This window comes from Mustela nivalis (assembly GCF_964662115.1).
Source record: "Mustela nivalis genome assembly, chromosome: 17".
NCBI classification, from domain to species: Eukaryota; Metazoa; Chordata; class Mammalia; order Carnivora; family Mustelidae; genus Mustela; species Mustela nivalis.
In genome coordinates, this window is record NC_139036.1 from 14,551,480 (window position 1) to 14,575,142 (window position 23,663).

The following is a 23,663-nucleotide window of genomic DNA, read 5'->3' on the forward strand; positions in this document are numbered from 1 at the left end:
CTTTTAAAAGATGCCTGCTTCCCCCTCTCTCTGCCTGCCTCTCTGCCTACTTGTGATCTCTGTCTGACAAATACATAAAATCTTAAAAAAAAAAAAAAAAAAAGATACCTTATCCTTTAAGGGTAAATACATACAAAGGTATTAAAAGGTGAAATTTTATGTCTGGGGTTCACCACAAGATAATCCAGGAAAGCAAACAGCGGGGGAGGGTGGTGTGGATGACCATGAGTTGAAACAGCAAGAAGTTGAGACTCGCTGACAGATACATGCGTGTTCATCTTAACAGTCTTTCTCTTTTTATACATGTTGGAACTTTCCCATGATATTAAAAAAAAAAAATTCAGTAGGAAAGGCATAAAACCATTCATAACTTTGACCCAGCAAAACAACCCCAAGGAAATAAGAAAGGGGGAAGGGAGAGCTGATTCTGCAAAGTTGCCTAATTGCGGAAAAACTCTGTTATTCCCAACAAATGAGAGGATGGCTGAGCAACGAGGGTACATCAATAAGGCAAAAATGCTACGTGGCTTTTTAAAATGATAAATACTTTGGCCTAGTCGCTAAGTGGAAATCAGTATAGGAATGCTAAGTGAAAAACAGGCTGCATAACGTGTATTATGTGCATACTAATCACCGCAAGGTAAAATGCATGTTCAAGCAATGGAAAGGGTCAAAAGAGAACACAGGAGGCTCCCTCCTTCAACTTCCAGCTCCACTGCCTCCTCTCGCTGAGGCCCGGACACCCCGCACGCACACGCACACACCAGCTGAATTAATTGTGCTCTTCTGGGACCAGCAGCCTTCGCTCATTGTTTCTCCTCTAGCCTCTGTCACCACGCGGTGGCTCCTCCTGGACCTGCCTTCTCCAGCAGACCGGGAATTCTACCAGCACACAGTAGGTGTTCAATAAATGCTTGTCCACCGGAACAGAAATCAATCGCCGCCCTCTGGGGCTTAGGTTTTGCTTTGTTTATTGTTCTTTTTCTGTAGAGCTATTCACACCCACAGTAACCATTCAGGAAAGGCATTCCGCAGTGATTACCGGGGAACAAAGCTTCCATTTCTGATTTCACATAGTGCTTCTGCCACAGTGGGCTTGTGGAGAGAGCAAGGCAAAACAAAATCCAGTGACTTATGGTCCGGAGCCTCCTGGGAGCACAGAGAAAAGCCTCATTTTGTTTGGCGGGCGTGTCACAAGTCTCATGGCTGTGGTTCTAATACCAAGTCCAGAGAGACTCCCCAAGTACAGATGGGAGCACGCTTCAAAGGGGAATGCTCCATGGCTGCTTTTGGAGACGCACGCAGCGGTGAAGGGCACGAGCGAGAGCGTAGCCAGGGAACAAACGCCGTGGACAAGAGCTGTCCATTGCGGCTGGAAATGGCCCTTGGGTTTCAAGGGTTCGGCAGGTGGATGCATGGCCAGCCCGAAGACCTGCCAGGGCCAACTCTCACCCAGTCTGGGTGTTTCTCCATCCCTTCAGCTCAGAGCTGCTTTGAGTCGCAGGCTCTGTGGGAAGCAGTTTGATGGAGATACTAGAGGATGTTGGGAAGAAACCCATAGAAGGTCATTTTTCATCACAGGGGTTCTGAACTCGTTTGGGATTGAATGCTAACGGAAGAATATATTCCCTCTCTGGATTTGGTAAGACCTTTCCAGAAAAGTGCACACACATATGCAATTCCGCACGACTTTCAACAGGTTCTTCGAGAACCCCCGACCCCGCTCAGATGCCCCTCCTGCCCTAGAGTGTCTCAGGTGCTTCAGCTGCTGCTGTTAAATAACACTACTTAAGAAAACCAATCACAACATGACTTTCCACACCAGCAAGGCAGCTGTGATGTGTGAGGGGCCTTCAGAAAGCAATGTGCAACAACCCTTTGGGGAGGGTCCTGTGGCTTTACGAAGACCGCCAGGAGAAGTACACAGAGCCCAAGCCTGCATGCACAAAGGAAGGTGACATAGAGCTAAGATCCTCTCCACTCCACATCTTCAGAAATCAGATGGCCCAGCCCGACATCATCAAGGCCTGTGGACCATGAGATAGCCTCTTCTGATGGGACAGGGATGCTGACACTCTACTTACTCATTACACCGTGTCATTTTACTGAGGGTTTCGTAAATGCTCCAGAAAGTGGGGTACAGAGAATTGCCAACACACAAACTTTTCATCCATTGTCCTAATCAGAGCCAAAAAATCAGCCCAGGTGGTCCTGGGGAATGATCAAATCAGAGACTGCTGTGAACACGGAAGAAGGGGTGGCCTAGCCATAGGACTTCAAACTTGGTAAGGGGCAAAGAGGGCTGGAGAGAGCCCCCACACAGACACACGCCCAGCAGACCCCTCCTGATGATCTGAGGACCCTCAGGGCTCCTGGGCTTCCCAGGAAAGGACTAGTTCCATCTACTGTCCCTAACCCTAACCCTTCCCAGCAGCCTCTAGCAAACACCTCATCAGTATGCCACGAAAGTTTGCATCACTCACTGTCCTGTTCCAGCTCTTTGTTGCCTTGTGACAGGCCAACGAGTCAGTCTAGTTTCTTCTTAGTTAGCATTAAAATACATAAATCTATCCTGCCTACTTCTAAAAGGAATTTTAGGTAGTTTTTAATACTCATTTATACCCAAGGCAAACAAATAAAATAAACTGAAACAAAAGACTGGAAATCACATGGAATAAAAGATGAAATTTTTACCAAGCACTGGAGAAATAAGATAGCAATTATGATTAGACAATAAATTAGGCCTGGGCTTTCTGGTGGCCTGGGAAAAAAGGGAAAGACAAGAAGTTCCACAGTCTTCACTCTCTGATAAAAGGCAGAATAGAAGACATTCTCCTAGGGAAGATGGTAATTGTTTTTGCTGACACTAAGTTCTGAGGTGAAATTCATGCTTATATTAAGGAAAAACAAGTGGCATAATACCTACCAATCGTCCTCAGCAATAGTTTTATATAAAATACAAAATATTTGTTCTTCCTATAAAACCTTGTCTAGTGCTGAGTATCCTTCATAATCTATCCCAATTACTTTCCCAGCCTCATTTCCTTCTTCCTTTTCCTCCCATCCCCACAAGGAACTACACATTTCAATCCAAGCAGACCCCTCATCCCCAGAACACACCCAACATTCTCCTGACTTACCTTGACTCACCCTAAACTCTTGGGTGGTGGTTGTTGTTCTTTTTAATTGGCTCCATGCCCAAAGTGAGGCTTGAACTCAGAACCCAGAGATCAAGAGTCCTGTGCTCTACTGACTGATCCATTCCAAACTCTTTAAATCCTGCCTCCTGTGCAAGGATTTCTCCAACCCTCTTGGTCAGAGAGGTCTCCTCCTAGCACACTTTTCTCATGCTGCCACCACAGCAGGGTAGAGCCCCAGGCGGACAGTCACACAGTTATGGTGGGGTGGGCAGGGTCTTTGGAGCCAGGATGACCTGAACCCAAATGTGACGCTGATATTTATTGGCTGTGTGACTGCACACAAGTAACTAGCTCTCTGAGCCTCCGTTTTCATGTCTATAGACCAGAAATAATACCCACACCTCGCTAAGCTTTTTAAGAACGAACTGAACATCTATAAAGGCATGCAAGGGGCCTGGGGCACAGCAGCCCTCAGGAGGAGAAGGAGGGTGTCCATGGCTGCTTTTGTAGACTTGGGTATCAGTCTTCTCTCCTGCACTAAAAGAGGAGCTCCTTAAAGGTGACAGAGAGAAGCACCCCCTAAAATGTCTTCCATATAGGAAGACCTCGATAACGGAACATTTTCTGGAAGTCTATTTGGAATTACGTCAGCAATGTTGATACGTGGTGGACCAGTGCCAGATGCAGGTGCAAACACAAAGCTGCTAACTCCCGGGCCATACTTCATCCCCACGATGCTGCCAGCCCCTTGACAGTCTCAAGCACTCTGACCTCCTGTTGCCCACAATGAAAACCCTCTCCCCCATCAGAAAGTCATTCTTATCATACAGGTCTCCAAATACCCATGCAAATCACATTATTACAACCTGAAGTGGCCACCTTATGCAAAGATCCTATTTGAGGAGAACTGGTGTGTATTTAATTATTATAAATGTACAGCGCTGACCAATGCCTTGATGAACTAGAGATAAAATCTATCAGCCCTTGATGGCTAATTTGGTATAACACGAATACTGTGAGTTCTAATAACTCACAAGAGACTACTCTAGCGCTTACAAGCTATATGTCTTCCACACTCATAAAACAACCATAATTACCTTTCATGGGTGAGATGTTCTAGTAATTCCTAAGTGACTTAACCCTAGAAAGTCTATGGAAAAAGCTAATTCAAAGAATTTTTGTTTCCAAGCAGAAGGTAAGACCAAGAACATACGGGTCCACTTTTTCAAAAACATGCCAGAAACCATACATCCCTCCATTTCCTGGGGATATATACGGTGCTGTGATGCTGTCCCTTGACAGCAAACAGTGTAAAACTATGTCAAAAACCATTCAGAATGTTCTACTTTGGAAGTTCCCTCCAGAAGCAGTGTGGCTCTGTTATGGGGGCAAAACCCAGGCCTCCCTGGAGCAGGCCGGGGTGGGAAGGATAGGGATGCACTCTGATACCAGGCACACTGGGATGTAAAGCTCTCTTAATACTGGGATAAGGTTATCTGGGTGACACAGTCGGTTAAGTGTTTGACTCTTGGTTTCGGCTCAGGTCATGCATGATCTCAGGGTCCTGGGATCAAGCCCACGGTCAGGCTCTGTGCTCAGAATCTCAAGGCTCTCTCTCTCTCTCTCTCTCTCTCTGGCCTTCCTGATCATTCTCTTTCTGTGTATCAAATAAATAAATCTTTTTAAAATGATTTTATTTATTTATTTGAGAGAGAGAGAGCACAAGAGGGTAAAAAGTCAGAGTTGGAGAAACAGACTCCCCACGACACTGTGAGCCCAATGCGGGGCTCGATTCTGAAATTCCGGGTTCACGACCTGAGCCAAAGGCAGTCACTTAACTAACTGAGCCACCCAGGCACCCTCAAATAAATCAATCTTAAAAAAAAAAAAAAAAAAAAAAACTGCGATAAGTTGTTTAACCTCGTTGGGGCTCAACCCTCTCATATATAAAATGGGGCTAACAGTAATAGTGAATGCAGAAATGATACCCACATTTTATTGTGCACCAGAATCATTTGGAAAGTTTGCTAAAAATACAGATACGTGAGTCCCATCCCTAAAGATTCTGTTTCGGTGCATCTGACGTGGGGCCCAGAAATCTGTGGGGATTTAAATTATTTTTCATTTTTAATTACACAATATGTAAATACATTTCCCCCTTGTAAAATATTAAAACATTACCTTATCAGTTATGATTGCATTCAGCTGCAAGCAATTAAAAAAACTAACAGTCGCTTAAACAGATGGGGGGTTATTTTTCTCATGGAACAAGAAGAAATCTAGAAGCAGGCAGTACAGCGCAGCAGGCAGCAACCACGACGATTATGGGAAGGGCCTGGGATCTTTGTGTTTTCTTGCTCTGCCCTCCCTGGCCTGGGGCTTCCGTGCTTCTGTGAGAGGGAGCCAGGAGAGACAAGGGCCAAGGGCTGTGCCATTTTATTTACGAAGGAGCGCTCTCCCTAGGAGCTTCTGCCTCCACCTCGAAGGCCAGAACTGTGGCCTTGGGCCATACTTGGGGGCCAGGGAGACTGGCTGAATGTTAAGCTAGGCACACAACCACCCCAAACAAAAATCAAGCTTCTGTCAGTGAAGGAGAGGGGAGGCCTGGGTGCTGGATAGGAAATGAGCTGGGTCTACTGCAGTTACAGTACTTTGGTCCGTGTCCCTTTGACCCTCTCTTTGCTGTGCCCCTACCAATGCTGGCCTGGGGGGTATCTGCACCAAGCTCCTGCAGAGATTCTGAACCTTCCCTTCCCCAGAAAGGCTTGAGGGCCCCTGCAGCACATACAGACACGGGCTCAGTGAGGGGCTCGTCTGGGGGGGGTGTCCAATGAACATCCACCCATCCTCTTTCCTTCCCCCCAGAAGTCACCCAGAAAAGCCTAATCTCATTTGCTACAGCCACATCTCAAGTTTGGCTTTGCTTGGCAGAGGACACTGGGGTGTGGTAAGTTACTGACTTGTTTTAAAAATCAAATCCAGGGGTGCCTGATTGGCTCAGTGGGTTAAAGCCTCTGCCTTTGGCTGAGGTCATGATCCCAGGGTCCTGGGATCGAGCCCCGCATCAGGCTCTCTGCTCAGCGGGGACCTGCTTCTTCCTCTCTCTCTCTGCCTACTTGTGATCTCTGTCAAATAAATAAATAAAATCTTAAAAAAATAAAAATCAAATTCAGGGATGCCTGGGTGGTGCAGTTGGTTAAGCATCCGACACTTGGTTTCAGCTCAGGTCCTGATGTTGGGATGGGAAGATCGTGCCCCACATGGGGCTCTATGCTCTGCCTGCAGTCTGCTGAAGTTTCTCCCTCTGCCGCTCCCTGCTGTGCACTCTCTTTCTCTCAAATAAATTAAAAAAAAAAAAAATCAAATCCATCCTTAAAAGCATGATGCAATATTTAAAGAACATGACTTGGGTGCTCAGAACAGGCTGAAGCCATGAGACCCTGACTGGGATGATAACACAGTCCCTGTTTCACAAGGTGACTCACTGCCTGGAAAGGCTCTTTGCCCTCTACTGACACTTGCAGCACTGGGTTAGGGAGAAAAGTGATGGTGTAAGTGGGGGGAGGGGGAAATCAAGATAAAAATAGTATATATAACTTTATACTAAAAAGTGTATGGTTAAAGGGGCACCTGGGTGGCTCAGTCAGTTAAGTGTTTGATTCTTCATTTGGCCCAGGTCATGATCTCAGGGTTGAGGGATCGAGCCCCTCACTGGGCTCTGTGCTCAGTGTGGAATCTGCTCAAGATACTCTACCTCCTTCTCCCCCTCCTCCTGTTCACACACTCTCTCACTCAAATCAATCAATCTCAAAAAAAGAAAAGAAAAGAAAGAAAAACAAAGGAAGGAAGGAAGCAAACAGCTGTGCAAAAGAAAAAAGCCTGGAAAGCTAATCCTAATTGCTAACAGCAAGAAACACCTTATTGGTGAGTGTAATTATGTTTTACTCTGTTTGGGTCTTTGAGGGGAGGGATGGTAACTTTCCAAAAATGTCTACAAAAAACACTATTTCTTCTGTAACCAGATTTATGATTTTTTCAAAATGTGTCAACCTATACAGTCACCAGGAATGAGAAAATAACTTCTGGAAGGCCTCTGGTGGGTCAGCTCATCTCCCTCTATGCCGTATCTCCGTCTTTGTGTAAAATTAATGGCAGATAAGAAGGACTTTAGTCAAAGCAAGGGCATGACCATGTGTACGTAGGGTATCAGGACAAGGCTGCTGGCTACAATGGAAGCATTTTAACAACCCACAACCGTTCTGATTTAACAGGGGAAAATGCTCAGAATGAAACACAGGCTCAAGGTCCCTGTGACTTCCTAATCGAGAAGCTGCAAAGAGAAATGCAGGGTCATTACTCAGCCACCGTGCTGCACTCAGCCATCCTGCACATAGCAATTAGGGTGGAACTCGAGGTGCCGTGCACGCTGCATACAAAGCCAGCCCCCCTCTGGGAGGCACCAAAAGGCACGAGACCCCACAGCATGGCAAGCATCCAGCTAGTAAGAAAAGTTTTTCCAATCAGGCTATGTTCTTTGCAAACCCCTGCCTGCAATTTCCTCAGGAAGCCTGTGGCTATCAAACGAGCAAGCTAATAAATATATTAATAGGCAAGATCTGCAAGTTGGATGCGGTTCACTTTGGGGAGGCAGCTGAGCTGCAAAGTCGGGGTCTGGGGAGGTAAACTTCACACCTAAGGCTCTATTCTCTACTCATCCTTTCCACTCGAGGAAATGCTTATGGCCTGCTGGCAATAAACAGCCATGGCTAGGTTCTTCTGAAACAAAGCTGCCCCCAGTCACTGAGCATGCCCCGATTACAACTGAGTCTGCCATATTCTGGGCTCTTCCTCCAGCTCTGATGGCAGAGAAGTGACCTCTTTCAGGTCACTGGGTCCTGTGTTACGCTGTGTTTTCTACCATCCCAGTCACAGTGCCTGCTTTGCGAAGACTGGAGAGAGCAGAGGACGCTGTGCCTTGGAAGCCACAATCCTAGTGCCAGGGACCCAGGGCATGGCCTCCCCTGGCTGGATCTTCGAGAGCTCCCAGGCAAAGCTGAATCCTGGTTCTGACCACACCGTCGCAAAGTGTGCAACACTCCAGGAGCCGTTAAGTCAGAAATGGCAAATCAACATAAAAGCATCCACCCTCGGTAGGAATTAAAGAAATGGAAATTTAGAGGAAATGTCCTCTCCCCTGACAGTTTAGCCAACTCTGAGAAGCTCCTCTTGTGCAGCAGTCCTAACCGGTCTCCCGAAATCCTTTTCTGCCCTATCCTGTCCATTCTCTACACTGTAGCCAGAGCGTCCTTTCTAGAGTACAAGCCCCATCATGCCACTGACCTGCTTAAAACCCCTTTAGTTTCCCAATGCTTTTAGGATCGAGTTTACAATGTGTCACCAGGCCTTGCTGTCTCTTGCCCTGCCTTCATCACCAGCCCATCTCACGGCACCTTCCGTGGCCTCTGGCCTCAGCTCCTTTAGGCCTGTGCTCATGAGCAGCTCTGGGGCATTTGCACGGTCTATTCCCTGTATCTGGATTTCTGGGACATTCTCTCCCCACTGTCCCCATCTGCTTCCACCTTAGTTAACATTCAATACCTTGAGAACATGGCCTAAAAACCCATCTCCAAGGAAGCCTTCCCCAGCCCCATTCCACATACTTATCCTTCCAACCCAACCCAGGTTAGGTTGGGTCCTAATAAATGCTGAGCAAATAAAAAGCAGTATCAATTCCTTGGAGTAAGAATCTTAAAAATGGGTGCCTGGCTGACTCAGTCAGTTGAGTGTGCAACTCCTGATCTCAGGGTTATGAGTTTGAGCCCCACACTGGTGTAGAGGTTACTCAGACAAAAAAATAAATAAAAATTTAAAAAATAAATAAAAATAATAAAAAACTCATCCATGAAATTATTTAAAAAGTAAGTAAATAATCTAAGATGCTGACAAAGATTTAAGCCCTACCATGTTTATTGCTAAGTTAATTGTAACCACAAGGACAAAAGAAACAGAAACAATCTGAATGTTCAACATTAAGGGACTGGTAAAGTAAATTACAGTATATCCATATGATGGAACATTATGCAGTCATTTTAAGTGATACTTGAAAGTTGTGTTTTAATTAAAAATGTTTATTATATGTTAAGTGACTGGAAAAAAGGGTACCAAATTGTATTTACAGTATAATCTCTGCAAAGAATAATGCATTAACAATACAAGAAGGAAATATGCCAGAATGTTTACAGTAGTGACTTCTGGGTATCAGGATAATGAATATTTTTCTCTACTTCTCTGTATTTCTTCATGCTGTTATTTTGCTGGGGGGAAAAAGGCGTAGGAGCCTAAATTCAACCTCTCCGAATCTCCCACCTTGCTCTAAAGCAGACTTGTAATTCAGGGTCAGTTCAAGTGATCACGCTTCTCGCCCCCAGCAGAGCTCACCTCCTAGGACCCTTCACTCAGGGTCTCTAGACCTACAGCATGTTTTGACAAATGCCAGCGGAGCAAAAGGAGGGATGAGGCCATCAGTCCCTGCACCCCGAAGATAAAGGAGAGCAATACCTGCCAGATTGTCTCTAACCCAGTGGGACTTTTTTTTTTTTTTTAAAGATTTTATGTATTTGACAGAGAGAAAGAGAAAGAGAAAGAGAAAGAGAGAGAAAGCAGGGGGAACAGCAGAGGGAGAATGTAAAGGCAGGGAGCCTGACGAGGGGCTTGATCCCAGGAACCCAAGACCATGACCTGAGCTAAAGGCAGACGCTCAAGTGATTGAGCCACCCAGGTGTCCCCCAAGTGGAACATATTCCCAGAGTTATCTGGTCACCTCAAAGCAGGCTGTTCAACAAGACCTCCTCCTCCCACAGAAAAGTCTGATTTATTGTTCTCCCTTTAGAACAAGCATTCTACTATAATCCCCTTCCAGAAATACCGGACTTCTTACTTTTATCTTTGATAAGAGTCAACCGACAAGGAAACGGTGGCCCGTATGTCAACATCCACCCCTGCTGAATAACCGCCCCGTTCCACACACAGCACCTGGTCCCATCGGGTTTGGAACTGGGGGGATTTCATAGGTGTGCACGGTGCGGGCCAAAGGTCTTTAGCAAGCGGGGGCAGGAAACAAAGATGCTTTGCTGCTTTCTCGTGTCACCACTGTGGGAGGGCCATCCCCAGCGATGCAGGAGCCCAAAGCGTACAGGCTCCACATCCCCGGCTGCTGCCGTGGGCGCTCGGCTCTCTAGCAGCTCTGTCTGCGGCTGACAAACTGCCTGCCCCTGACACACAGCCCACTTGCTGCAGAGCCTTTTCCCATGAGCTACGGGAATGGGCCAGTGCAGGGCTGGAAGGCACTAAACAGCGCAGGGGTGAGTACCACTCACACCGGAGAGTCACAATGTCCATCAGAGAGAGCCGCCGGGTGGAGGGGGCGCGTGCAAAGGTTAATACACCACACCATGCTCCAAATCACAGCCCGTGAGCTTTAGGCAGTGCCTACATCAGTCCCCTCCACGTCTCACCAACCCACCTGCATCAGACACTGCCCAAGAGAGAATGACACTCCATTCCTGAGGCTCCTAGAAAGCTCTCCACCCTGATCCACACGAAGGCAGTGCCACAGGCATGCCACATGTGCCCTGAGGGGACTCTCTCAAAACACAGTGCCACCAAGAGCAGAGACCACCTCCGTGTGACCCCCTCACCCAACTCACCCTGCCCCCGACCCCGACAGAGGCACGGTGCCATCGAAAGAGCACCCACGACTGGCAAGTGGAGACAGGGCAAAGGGAGGCAGGTTTCAGATAGAATGAAGAAAGCCCTTGCTGTTTAACTGGAAAGGAGGCCCGCAGTGGGATGCGCCGGCTGTGAGACCATCAGCTGCCCAGCACTTAGCTGGGCAGTTAGCTGGGAGCTAACTGGCGGGACTTTCTATAAGGGATGACTGCTTTGCCAGACGTGTTGCCCTTGGTAACCCACAGGGCTCCTTCTACCTCTGAGGCTCTGAGCGCCTTTGATTTCACGGAAGGCCCAACACTGCCTTCTTCATTCGCAGCATAACGTAGACAGCAACGCTGCGCCTGACCAGATGTTCTGCGTGATAAATGCCTGCCCAGAGGAAGAGGTCAGGAGCCACTTGCTCCTCCCCTGGGAACTGAGGACCGACTGGTCTGCAGGAGCCTCCGAGACTCAAATCAGCCAAGAGGTTGCAAATCTCTCCAAACTCCACTTCTACCCACATCGATGTGAGCGTGTAGGGACTCAGAGAACTGGGAAATGCCACCAACTAACCTTACTCATTTCTTACACTATCTGTGCTGTCTTACCTTGCTACTTTAGTTAATCCTTGCCATGACACTGATGTGGAAATTTTTTATTCTCACCTCCCAGGTGAGGCTCAGAGAAGCTAGAGGACTTGCCCAGACACACACATAGCGAGCAGTGGGATCTGGACCAGAATCCTGGTCCTGTCGAAACCCAAGCATGTACCAGGTTATAATGTAGTTACTCAGGGATGGGATGTAAGGGATAAAATGAAGAATCTGATAGACGGACAGCATCTAATTGATTTGTTTTCACCCAATATAGAGAAATATCTTCTGGGGGCGCCTGGGTGGCTCAGTGGATTAAGTCTCTGCCTTCGGCTCAGGTCATGATCTCAGGGGCCTGGGATCGAGCCCCGCATCGGGCTCTCTCCTCAACAGGGAACTTGCTTTCCGCCTCCCTCTGCCTGCCTCTCTGCCTACTTGTGATCTCTCTGTCAAATAAATAAATAAACCTGAAAAAAAGGAAAAAAAAAGTAACCTCTGTTTGGGGGCACCTGACTGGCTCAGTTGAAGAGCATGCAACTTGATCTCAGGGTCATTCAGTTAGGGCCCCACAATGGGTACAGACATTACTTTAAAAAAAGGGGGGCGCCTGGGTGGCTGTTGGGTCTCTGCCTTCAGCTCAGGTCATGATCTCAGGGTCACGGGATCGAGCCCCTGCTCAGAGGGGAGCCTGCTTCCCCCTCTCTCTCTGCCTACTTGTGAGCTCTCTGTCAAATAGATAGATAAAAACTTAAAAAAAATAGATAGATAAAAACTTAAAAAAAAAAAAAAGCATCTTCCATCTGAATTAAACTCTTTCCTTGGTGTGCAAAGTGAGGCCAGCCCTCTCTGGGTGACTTCTCCATCCTTCACACTGCCTTCCTTTTGGTGTTGAGACTGATGCCAGGCAAAAAGTTGGCAGCTGGCTTTTAGATCTGGAAGGAACCCGAACTCTCACCTCAGCAGAGGCCTCTGAGAAGGGCTGTTAACAGCTCATGCAAGCGATCACCACACTGCACTTTGGGCAGAGCCCAGGTGAGCCCCTCGGCTGGCTGACACTCCCTCAGTGCCCTTCCCATCATGCCCCACACCAAGTGCCCTCTGAATGACTGAAGGTTGAAGGAAAACCACAAAGCAATGAAAATGTGGTAGGGCCCCCAAGTTGGTGAGACAATTTAATTCCTTTTCGTAGGGAAGGCTACTTCTTCCTTTCTTTTCTTTTTTTAAGATTTATCTATTTATTTAAGTAATCTTAAATCTATTTAAGTAATACCCAACGTGGGGCTCAAACCCACAACCCTGAGATTAAGAGTCACATGTTCTTCCAACTGAGCCAGCCAGGTGCCCCAGGGAGGGCTATTTTAATGACCAACCTGTAAGCAAGAATGTTGAAGAGGGACAAGAATGCCTTAATTAGCACTAATTCTTATTGAAGTCTATTTTATGCCCAGCCCTAGGAGAGGCATCATGAGGAACAGGCCCTCTAGGTAATTAAAATCCAGTTTGGAAACCATTCCACAATCCCTAAAGAATCCATGGATCTAGGCACTGATCAACAGTGGCTGTGAACATCACCAAGAGAAAGAGAACCTGGCTCTCCTGAGACTCCCGAGAAAGCAATGCAGCACCTCTGCGCCATCCTGTCCAAACCGTAAACCTGACTTCGATCAGGCTGGACATCCAACTTCCGGTTTCCACGAAATACAGGAAACGAAGAAACACATGAACATATTCAATGATACCGTGGAGATACACTCAGCAAAACCCAAGCTATGGGGAACTCCATAGAACAAATGACCTGGTTTCTCCCACAAATAAATTGCACATGAAATAAATACGGAGCAGAAGCAAATGAGATTAAAAGACACATAAGATGCGTATCAACTAACTGTAATGTTGGACCTTATTAGGTTCTATTCAAACAAACTTAAAAAAAAAAAAAAAAAGTCCGATTCTTGGTTTCTGCTTGGGTCATGGTCTCAGCGTCATGAGATGGAGCCCTGAGTCCGTGAGCCTCCATGCTCAGTGGGAAGTCTCTCCCTCTCCCTCTGCCCTTCGCCCATTTGTGCTCACGCCAACGCTCTCTCCACTAAATAAATAAATCTCTTTAAAAAAAGACAATACGGGGGCGCCTGGGTGGCTCAATGGGTTAAGCCTCTGCCTTTGGCTCAGGTCATGATCTCAGGGTCCTGGGATAGAGCCCCGAGTTGGGCTTTCTGCTCAGCGGGGAGCATGCTTCCCCCTCTCTCTCTGCCTGCCTCTCTGCCTACTTGTGATCTCTCTGTCAAATAAATAAAATTTTTAAATTTAAAAAACTTATAAAAAAGACATTATGAGGCAACTACAAATTTGAATACTAACTATATATCCAGTATTCAGGAATAATTGTTGATTTCTGACGTACAATAATGGTATTATGGGTTTATTTATTTATTTATTTTTAAAAGATTTTTATTTATTTATTTGACAGAGAGACACGGTGAGAGAGGAACACAAGCACAGGGAGTGAGAGAGGGAGAAGCAGACCTCCCACTAAGCAGGGAGCCCGGTGCAGGGCTTGATATCAGGACCCTGAGCCTAAGGCAGATGCTTAATGACTGAGCCACCCAGGCACCCCCCCCGCGGTTCTTTTTAAGAAGAGTTCATTTCCGGGTGCCTGGGTGGCTTAGTCCATCTAACGTTGGCTCATGTCATGGTCCCAGGGTTGTGGGATTGACTCCCATATCAGGGCTCCCTGCTCAACAAGGAGTCTGCTTCTCCCTCTCCCTCCGCCCCTCCCCCACTCGTGCTCGCTTTCACTCTCCCCCCCCCTCAAATAGATAAAGTATTTTTTAAATATAAAAAATATAATAGGGGTGCCTGGGTGGCTCAGTGGGTTGGGCCTCTGCCTTCGGCTCAGGTCATGATCCCAGGGTCCTGGGATGGAGCCCCACATCGGGCTCTGCTCCACGAGGGGCATGCTTCCCCCTCTGTCTCTCTGCCTGCCTCTCTGCCTACTTGTGATCTCTCTCTGTGTCAAATAAATAAAATCTTTAAAAAAAACTAAATAAAATAAATGAAGAGTTCATTTCCTTTTCAAGATACACACTGAAATATATGGCTGAACTAATCTGATTTGAGGGATTTACTTCAAACAATATAGACCAGGAAAGAAAGTAGATTGGTGTATTGACAAAATATAATAGGGCTGTGAGTTGAAAATTGTTGAAATTATAGAAAGGGTAAGTGGAGGATCCTTTTATTTTTGTATGTGTTTGAAATTTTCCATAATACGAAGTCTAAAAAGTAAACCCAGGGGTGCCTGGCTGGCTCAGTCAGAGGAGTGTGCGACTCTTGATCTCCGGGTCATGAGATTGGGCCTCACAGAGGGTGCAGAGATTACTTAAAAATACAACCTTAAAAAAAAAAAGTAAACCCAAATTTGAAGGTAAGATTGGTACATTCAGTGTTCTCAGAGAAAAGTTAAAAGTAAAAATTACAGGGCATAAATCATAAATTTCTTGGACATTTAGCTGAGGGAGACATTTAGACTCAATAAATATTTATTTAGTACCTATTACATAGTAGGCTCTGCAGCCTGCACTTTCCACCAGCTGGGTGATCTCTACACCTCAACTTCCTCCTTGTTAAAATGGGAATGTTAAGAATTTGGCTTCGTCAGGCTGTTACTAAGATGAGATGAGCTTATACACAGCAAATACTGAGAATACTGCCTGGCTCACAGCAAAGGCATTCAATAAACGGCAGCTTCATCTAGTGCTATGCAATCAGTATTATTAGACCCATTTTATAGCTGAGGAAACTGAGGCTCAGACAAGTGAGGTAACTTGTCCAGAAGGTCATGCTGCCGGGAAGAAGGAGAGCCTGCATTTCAGGAGCAGGCTTCTGGCTGGGCTCCTTAGAGCAAGTCATTGGCGAGAAAGGGCCCCGTGACTGCTGGAGAACGTGGGGAATGAAAGGATCCGGGGGAAAATGAGCTCTTTGAACAAAGAGTAGGTATAAAGTAAGGCTAAAAGCAGGATGGAAGAAAAACACTCAAGACCCTCAGAAATGCCACTATGATGAAGTTCAGGGCAAATTCTTCTTCTAATTAAAGACTGGTCTCCACAGCTGTCATTGGGGTGACCTCGCTAATTCAAATAAATAGCCACAGGGTTTCAGAGGGAACAATTTTAACTCTGCTTTCCATAATAAGGATTCTGGATCACAGCCCAAAGCTTTAGCTAGTTAAGTGTGTGGGTCAGTCTCATAAATTGTTTTCTTGGCTGAATCCCAAGAAAGCCAGGCTGTCATTCCAGCAAGGAGGTGCTCAGTTTTGCATTTCTACCCAAAAAGGGAGGGAAGGCTTCTCCACGGACCCTGCAAATCATACCTGTGAGATCTGAGCCATTGGGATTCTCATCCTGCCCCTGAAATCTGTTCTGGTGGTTATTTGGGGGGGGGTGGTTAACTATGCTACTGATGATGGCTGTCCAGGCAGGATACCCCAGAACACACTACCCCCCGCCCCAGGAGAAGACCATTTCTCCAGTAAATAGTAAACAGGTGGACACAGGCCATCTCAGAAGCAAAGCCTCATATGTTTGCTAACTGTCACAACTCGCAGCACGGCACGCCGAGATCCTTGGCGGGGAGCCACAGGCCCCCAGAGTTCCTGTTCCAACCGGGCAATGCTGCTGTTTGCATGCTTGAGGGGCTACCGCTGACAAGTCCGTTCCAGAAGCTTCTGCGGTGGTGCAGGAAGGAGACTGGCTGTGGTCTAAACATGCCATGCCAGTCCTCGCTCTGCCCTGATGGCCACAGACAACTCACTTATCTGTTTGGCTTCCTTGTTTATGAAGTTGGATAAAGGAGAAGAACATCACAGCACCAGGGAAAAGAAACACATAGGGGAAGCCAGACAAAATGTTGAATACTGGGTTGATGACGCTGACTCCCATCCAGCCAGAACCAGACCAGACTTTGCGAGCCAGGGGCTCATCTTGGAGGGCAGGCCTCCACTCTTGCCCGTGGCTCTGGAATCTGTCTGCCCCAGAGGCAATGCGGAACAATGGGACCAGCCAGGGAGTGAGTTAGTCAGGTCTGCCTTTGATTTTCTCCTCGGCCACACTATCTTCATTTTCCATTCTGAGCAATTTTACACTTGAAATGGACAAATTAGCCCTGTCCACTCTTCACTGTCTTGGCTGATGGAAAAACAAAAATCCACAGATAACCTGGGAACCTCATTTTGCCTTAGAGTTTCAGCCCCTTTTCACTCAAACTTAGCACAATAGGGCTGATGTGAACCTTTTTATGTGAATTTTCTTCCTCATCCTGCTCTCGTTATTTCTTTCCAGTGCAGGTGCTGATGGCCACTAATAAGCTCCCAAAATGAGAAGCAGGGAAAAGGCAGGAGATGTGGACAAAAGAGGGTAGGGAAAATCTGCAACATGGATCATCAGCTTCTGCAAAACCAGGACTGGCTTCAAATAGACCAAGGTAAGGACTGCATGACCTTGGTCGGCCTGACCCAGGCTCAGCACGTTCTTTTTCACAGGACCACAGAGCAAGTTTCTTTTCTTTTTTTCTTTTTTTTGTAGAGTGAGCAGGCGAGCGCAGGTCAGGGGGCTGTGCAGAGGGAGAGGTAGGGAAAGAATCTTAAGCAGGTTCCACGCGGGGCTCAAGCCCACAACCCATGAGATCACGACCTGAGCCAAAACCAATAGTCAGATGCTTAACCAACTAAGCCACCCAGGCTCCCCTGCTTCATCCTGGTTTTAAGCCTCTGTCATTTCATTTATAAAATGGGGAATAACCAAAACTTGGCAGGATGGCTATGAGAATCAGAAATAATATCTGCATTCAAAGGATGTTTAGGGGCGCCTGGGTGACTGAGTCATTTAGCGTCTGCCTTCAGCTCAGGACAGGATCCCAGGGTCCTGGGATTGTGCCCCGCATCAGGCTCCCTGCTCAGCGAACCTGCTTCTCCCTCTCCCTCTGCCTGCTGCTCCCCATGTTGTGCGCTCTCTGTGAAAAAAATATCTCCAATAAATAAATAAATAAAGGATGTTTGAGATAACAACTACTGTGTATTAAAATTTATTAATATGTGCTGATACACAGGCTCATTTCAACCTAAAAACTACCCTATGAGGTAGCTAATACTGCTCCCATTTTAAAGGCGAGGACACTGAGGCTCAGACGGAGCGCCATGCCCCAAAGACGTGGGAGGTGAATGGGGGCTGAGGAAGGACCCCGGGATTGTCTGCCCCTGACATTGTGCTCTTGGTGCCCACACAGTCCCTGGCACCCAGCAGGTTGTGAAGAAGAGATAGCCATTGCAATCCTGGAGAAGGCCCCCACCACAACAGCCCTGGATGAGGACATCGTCATTCCCACTGTATACTCGACAAAGCTGGGGCTCAGACAGCGCCATAGAAGGTCTTTATCTTTACACACATACACTTCAGTGTTTATGGATAAAATTATATGAGCTCTGGAATCTCCAAATAATGGGGTGGGGGAGGTGGGAAGATTAGACAAGATCGGAGGGGCCAGATGTTGAGAACCACCAGAGCTGAGTCATGGGTACCCAGAAGTTCATCATCTTGTTTTCCCTACTCCCATTTATGTTTGAAATTATCCACAACAAAAAGTACAAAGAAAAAAAAAATCATCTCCACTCCTAGAGAATGTAAAAGGCAGAGGTGGTGGGTGTCTGTCCCCAACCTGAGTCCTCTTCAACCCACTGCCATAATCGCTATAAAGCCCTCCTCCTTCCCTCCTGTACCATATGGTCCAGCCCCATGAGGTCACAGGCATCACTCAGGAGCCCCAGGGCTGCTAATCTCAATTGGGGAGTTCTGAGAGGCACGCAGTCTCCACTCCACTGGTCCGATGGTGGCAGTCCATGCTGCTGTTGGGGGAAAAGAGTTGGGGAGCCCTACATCCAGGAAGTCCAAAAAAGAAAAGCAAGACCAGGGTGTGGAAAGGACTTGGATGATCTGAAGGAGAACAGAGGATTAAGGAAGAGGAGGAAGGAGCTCGGCTCTCTTTGCTCTCCCTTCCTACAGCCCACCCTCCACGCTACCCTAAGACAGTCTCCTCCAAACAAAAATATGATCATATGCTCCCCATGCACGTGAAAAACCTCCCTGAGCTCCCCCATTAACTCCAGATAATGTGTGCTCTCCTCAACCTGATTCTCTGGGTGACTGTCATTCACCCGCCCTCACTGCATCCTCCGCCTTCGCCAGGTCCCCACACAGACACCAGAGCCTGGGGCTATCTGCCTTCTCCCTACACCCCTCCCCCAGGACCTTTTCTCTAATGTCCCCTCTTCCTAGTGTGCCCCACCCCCTCCTTATAAGCTCCCACGGGAGACCAACCAGCTCAGGTGTCACCTCTGGACACTGCCCCAGCATAGCCCCATTATCAGGACACCCCCATGCTGCACTCGTGTTTGGATCTGCCTCTCAATGAGAATGTGGGCTCTCCGGCACGGAGAGGACACCCCTCTCCTTCCACCCCATCAATACAAGGTGGCTATGGCTATTATCACTAGTCATGTCTTAAAAACTGGGGCCCCCGGGCAGACAAGCAGAGGCTGTGCCAGCCGTCCCAGTGCCTGGCATGAAGTGGCTTCTGGAACAGGCTGCCCAGTGCCTGGACAGGGGAAGACAGCAAGACACTGAGCAGAGGGCCGTTCCTGACCTTGGCTGAGACAGCCTTGCTGCGGTGCCCATCATATGTCTGTAAAGCCCATGGCTGCGGGAGGCTTCTTTAGTGCCTAAAAAATGCGGTGGTGGTTTCCTTCCAAAGGTTCCCGACCAACGCGAAGTGATAACGACAGCTTGACACTCCCCTTACCTCCATGGCTACAAACCTAAAGAATATTTATGATCCGTGGGCTCAGAGATTTGGTGTCTTAGAAGCAAAGAAAAGGTCACAAGACGAACTGACGTAGACCATCTGCTCCTTGGTGGGGACAGGGAGCCCTGAGTTCAGTTATTCCCCCCTGCCAGCACACCAGGCACCTGCTTTTTTTGCAAAAATCCGGGAGCCAACACAACGCTTTTTATTTAACTTGGAATAAAACCGATGTCTCCTCCGAGGAGGGGTAAGAAGCCTAACACAAACATGCCGACTCTCAGGGAATGGAGAAACCTTCTGGCAGGGTAGCTTGAGACCTCCGCACGGGGCCCACAGCCCTCTCAGGAACGGGGTACTTGCACTCTCCATATTAAATTCTTACTGACAAGGCTTAACGGAGGAGAACAAATGCTCCTGGAGATGTCTGCATGATTGCAAACGGAGAAAAACGCGTCAGGGGCTAGCGCTAGAGGAGCTTCCCTCCTCCTACATTTTTCATGGGCCTGCTGCTCCTGCAATTCCCAACACCACGCTTCTGACATTACAGCAGATGCTGCCCGCCGCCGCCGCTGCCGCCGCACTAATCCTTCATCCTCGGGGGCCAATGGAAATGTATGATTTCCCATTAATCAGGGCTGCGGACACCAAAATAGCTCATCTGACCTTTGCAAATACCAAAGGGTAGATTTAAAGCAGAAAACTGGCGAAAGAGAATGCAGAAGTCTTTAGCTTTTCTTTCAAAGATGATTTGATGTCATTAACCAAGAAGCCGACTGTCTCTAGGACCAGCGGGGTTAAAAACTGGGGAGAAACGAGCAAATTGGAAGTGAGGCAGCTACCAATGTTTCAACACACACACACACACATACACACACACATACATTCCTTGGTGAATTATTTAACATATATTAAAAATATATATGGCTCAGAAATCTCTTGGATTGAAAACACTGTCAAACTGGGAGCGAGCAGTTCTCTAAGAGAATCCACACACAAGGAAACAAACCTGAATTTGAACGCCCGATATCAGCTGGACTCCACGAGACAATAAAGCGCTAACACACCTAAGACCCACAGATCCGCTACTGAGAGGACAGACTCTCTCTTAGGAGACTGCATTACACTCATCAAATTCATTAAGCTTCCTCACATATATACCTGCTTTCTCTCTATTTATAGGCCTGTAAATCCTAGTTGGTGGTTGATGTTTCCTTTTTTTTTTTTTTTAAGATTTTATTTATTTATTTGACAGAGAAAGAGATCATAAGTGGGCAGAGGGGGCGGGAAGCAGACTCCCCGCTGAGCAGAGAGCCCAATGCGGGGCTTGATCCCAGGACCCTGAGAGCATGACCTGAGCCGAAGGCAGAGGCTTAACTTGCTGAGCCACCCAGGCGCCCCAACCCCTTAATATTTCATGGGGATTTTCTTTGCATCACTAGCGTTCAGCACCACACAAAATTGGATCCCAGGTCATCTTCCTAGGACTCTGGGTTTCTCCACTTAAAAAAGGTAATTACAGAAAACTTGAACAGAAAAAAGAAGGAAAGCCATTCACAAAAGCCTGCCAGCACCCTAATTCAAATTTTTTTTTTTTAAAGATTTTTATTTATTTATTTGACAGAGAGAGGTTACAAGTAGGCAGAGAGGCAGGCAGAGAGAGAGAGGAGGAAGCAGGCTCCCTGATAAGCAGAGAGCCCGATGCGGGACTTGATCCCAGGACCCTGAGATCATGACCTGAGCCGAAGGCAGTGGCTTAACCCACTGAGCCACCCAGGCGCCCCGCTAATTCAAATTTTTTATAGCAGCTTTATTGAGATATAATTCACATGCTATCAAATTCACCCTTTAGAAGTAGTACAATTCAGTGGCTTCTGGTATAGTCACAGAATTGTGCAACCATCACCACCAACTAATACCAGAATATTCTCCTCCACCCAAAAACAAATGCTGTACCCATGGGCATTTGCTGCCTACCGCCCCCCTCATCCCAGCCCCGCCCCCAACCACTAATCTGCTTTCTCTCTGTATAAACTGGCCTATCCTGGACATTTCATGTAAGTCGAATCATGTAACATGTGCCCTTTCATGTCTGGCTTCTTTTACTCACCATAATGTTTCACCGAATCCAGTTTTTTTTAGAACTTTGCTCCTTCCTATCTTAATTTTTTTTTTTTTTTAAGATCCTATTTATTTATTTGACAGATCACAAGTAGGCAGAGAGGCAGGCAGAGAGAGAGAGGAGGAAGCGGGCTCTCTGCTGAGCGGGGCTGGATCCCAGGACCCTGGGATCATGACCTGAGCTAAAGGCAGAGGCTTTAACCCCCTATCTTAATTTTTATACACTTAAAGCATAATCTTTTTTTTTTTTAAGATTTTGTTTATTTATTTGACAGAGAGATCACAAATAGGCAGAGAGGCAGGGAGAGAGAGAGAGGAGGAAGCAGGCTCCCGGCTGAGCAGAGAGCCCGATGCAGGGCTCGATCCTAGTACTCTGGGATCATGACCCGAGCCCAAGGCAGAGGCCTTAACTCACTGAGCCACCCAGGTGCCCCAAAGCATAATCTTCTGCTAACTTTGTTAAGTCAAGCCTAGGGCACCTGGGTGGCTCAGTTGGTTAAGCCACTGCCTTCAGCTCAGGTAATGATCCTGGAGTCCAGAGATTGAGTCCTGCATCAGGCTCTCAGCTCCCCAGGGAGTCTGCTTCTCCCTCTGACCTTCTCCCTTCTCATGTTCTCTCTCACTGTCTCTCTCTCTCTCAAATAAATAAATAAAATCTCTTAAAATTAAAAATTAAAAAAAATAAAGTCACCCTGGGTTTTGCTTAACAATGAGTTACTGACCCTTAGCTGGTCCAGAAGCTGAAGGAAGCCTGTATGGTCTCTACGTGTGAGCCAATCATACTGGTCTACCATTAACAGCAAGCACCTGGGGGTTAGGAAGGCACTGAATATAAAGAACTACCAGCTCTAGGGACGACCACACACAGCAGATACACTCTGTGACAAGAAAGAGTCAAGAATTCAAGAAAATTAAACAGTTAGAGCTAGCTACCATGCGTCAAGCTGTTCTGCAAATGTTTCGGGTTAATTTGTACCTGCGCTAACACTCAGCCCAACACTCTCCGAAATCTGTATGTTAAACGGGACTATATTCCGAGGTAGGTCTTTAAAGAAATTATAAAGGTAAAATGAAGACAGCCGAGTGGGCCCTAATACAAACTGACCGGTATCCTTCTAAGAGGAAATGTGGACACATCAGGAGATAGCAGGGATACGTGCAAACAGAGTTAGGCCATGTGAGGACACAGCAAGAAGGCAGCATCTGTATGCCAAGGAGAGAAGCCTCAAGAGAAAGGAAACCTGTACACCTTTATCTTTTTTAACTTCTCACCTCCAGAACCATAAGAAAATAAATGTTGTCTAAGCCACTAGGTCTGTGCTTTTTGTTATGGAAGCTCTATCAAATGTCTCATCTAAAGAGTAGGAATAGTGTCCCATTTTACAGATGAGGAAGCTAAGGCTCAAACAGGTTAGTAGAGCTGAGACTCAAGATGAAGTCTGATTTCAAAGTTTTTGTTCTTTCCAGAAGTACACAGACTGTGATCTATGTTTAACTTTTCTGCAGCATGAGAGATCAGACTATTAAAATAAAGAAAAACTTTTTTTCTACTTTCAAAAAAACCAGTATGTACTCTTCCCAGAACATACCTTCCAAATTCCAAATGCATTCATTTCAGAAACAAGTTTTTGAAAGATTTTACTCTTAAGCAATCTCTACACCTGATGTGGGGCTCAAACTCACGGCCCCAAGATTAAGAATCACACGTTCCTCCGACTGAGCCAGCCATTTTCAAAACCATTTTTGATGGAGGAAAAGACCCTTTAGTGAGCACATACTTTATATGCATTATCCAGTTTGAATGAAGAGATAGTCGTCATAAGCAAGGAAAGTGAGGCACAGAGACATTAAATGTCTGCATCCTGGCACTGCCTTTATCTTTCACTAAGTTCCCCAACCTAACAGTTTCACTTTGAAACACCTATTTAAGCTGACATAGACCAAGTAAATTCCGAAATAAATTCTACGCCTTGACCTTGCATTGAAACTAGCAGCACTGGGCCCTCTGGATACCAAGAGGAATGCCACCTGGTCCCTACCTAGGAGGGTGTGTGGAACCCAGCAGGGGAAGGACACAGGTCTTCAGGGCTGCTGCTGGCCCATATAGAGCTTCGAGCAAATGAGACAAAGGCTCCCCAATCTCAAAGCAGGAGTAGTCCCAGAATACAGCCTGCTCAGAAGCCCTGTGCCCCACTCAGCTGTCCACACCTCCTCTTGCAACGAGTGAGAGCAAAAGAAGCTGGAGAGCAAT

The 23,663-nt window shown here is 46.9% G+C and overlaps 1 protein-coding gene across 7 annotated transcripts in view; it reads right to left on the reverse strand.

Moving 5' to 3' along the window:
* The window catches only part of TOM1L2 (target of myb1 like 2 membrane trafficking protein), a 120,578-nt gene that overhangs the window by 76,844 nt on the left and 20,071 nt on the right, over window positions 1-23,663 (reverse strand). The window lies entirely within an intron of this gene.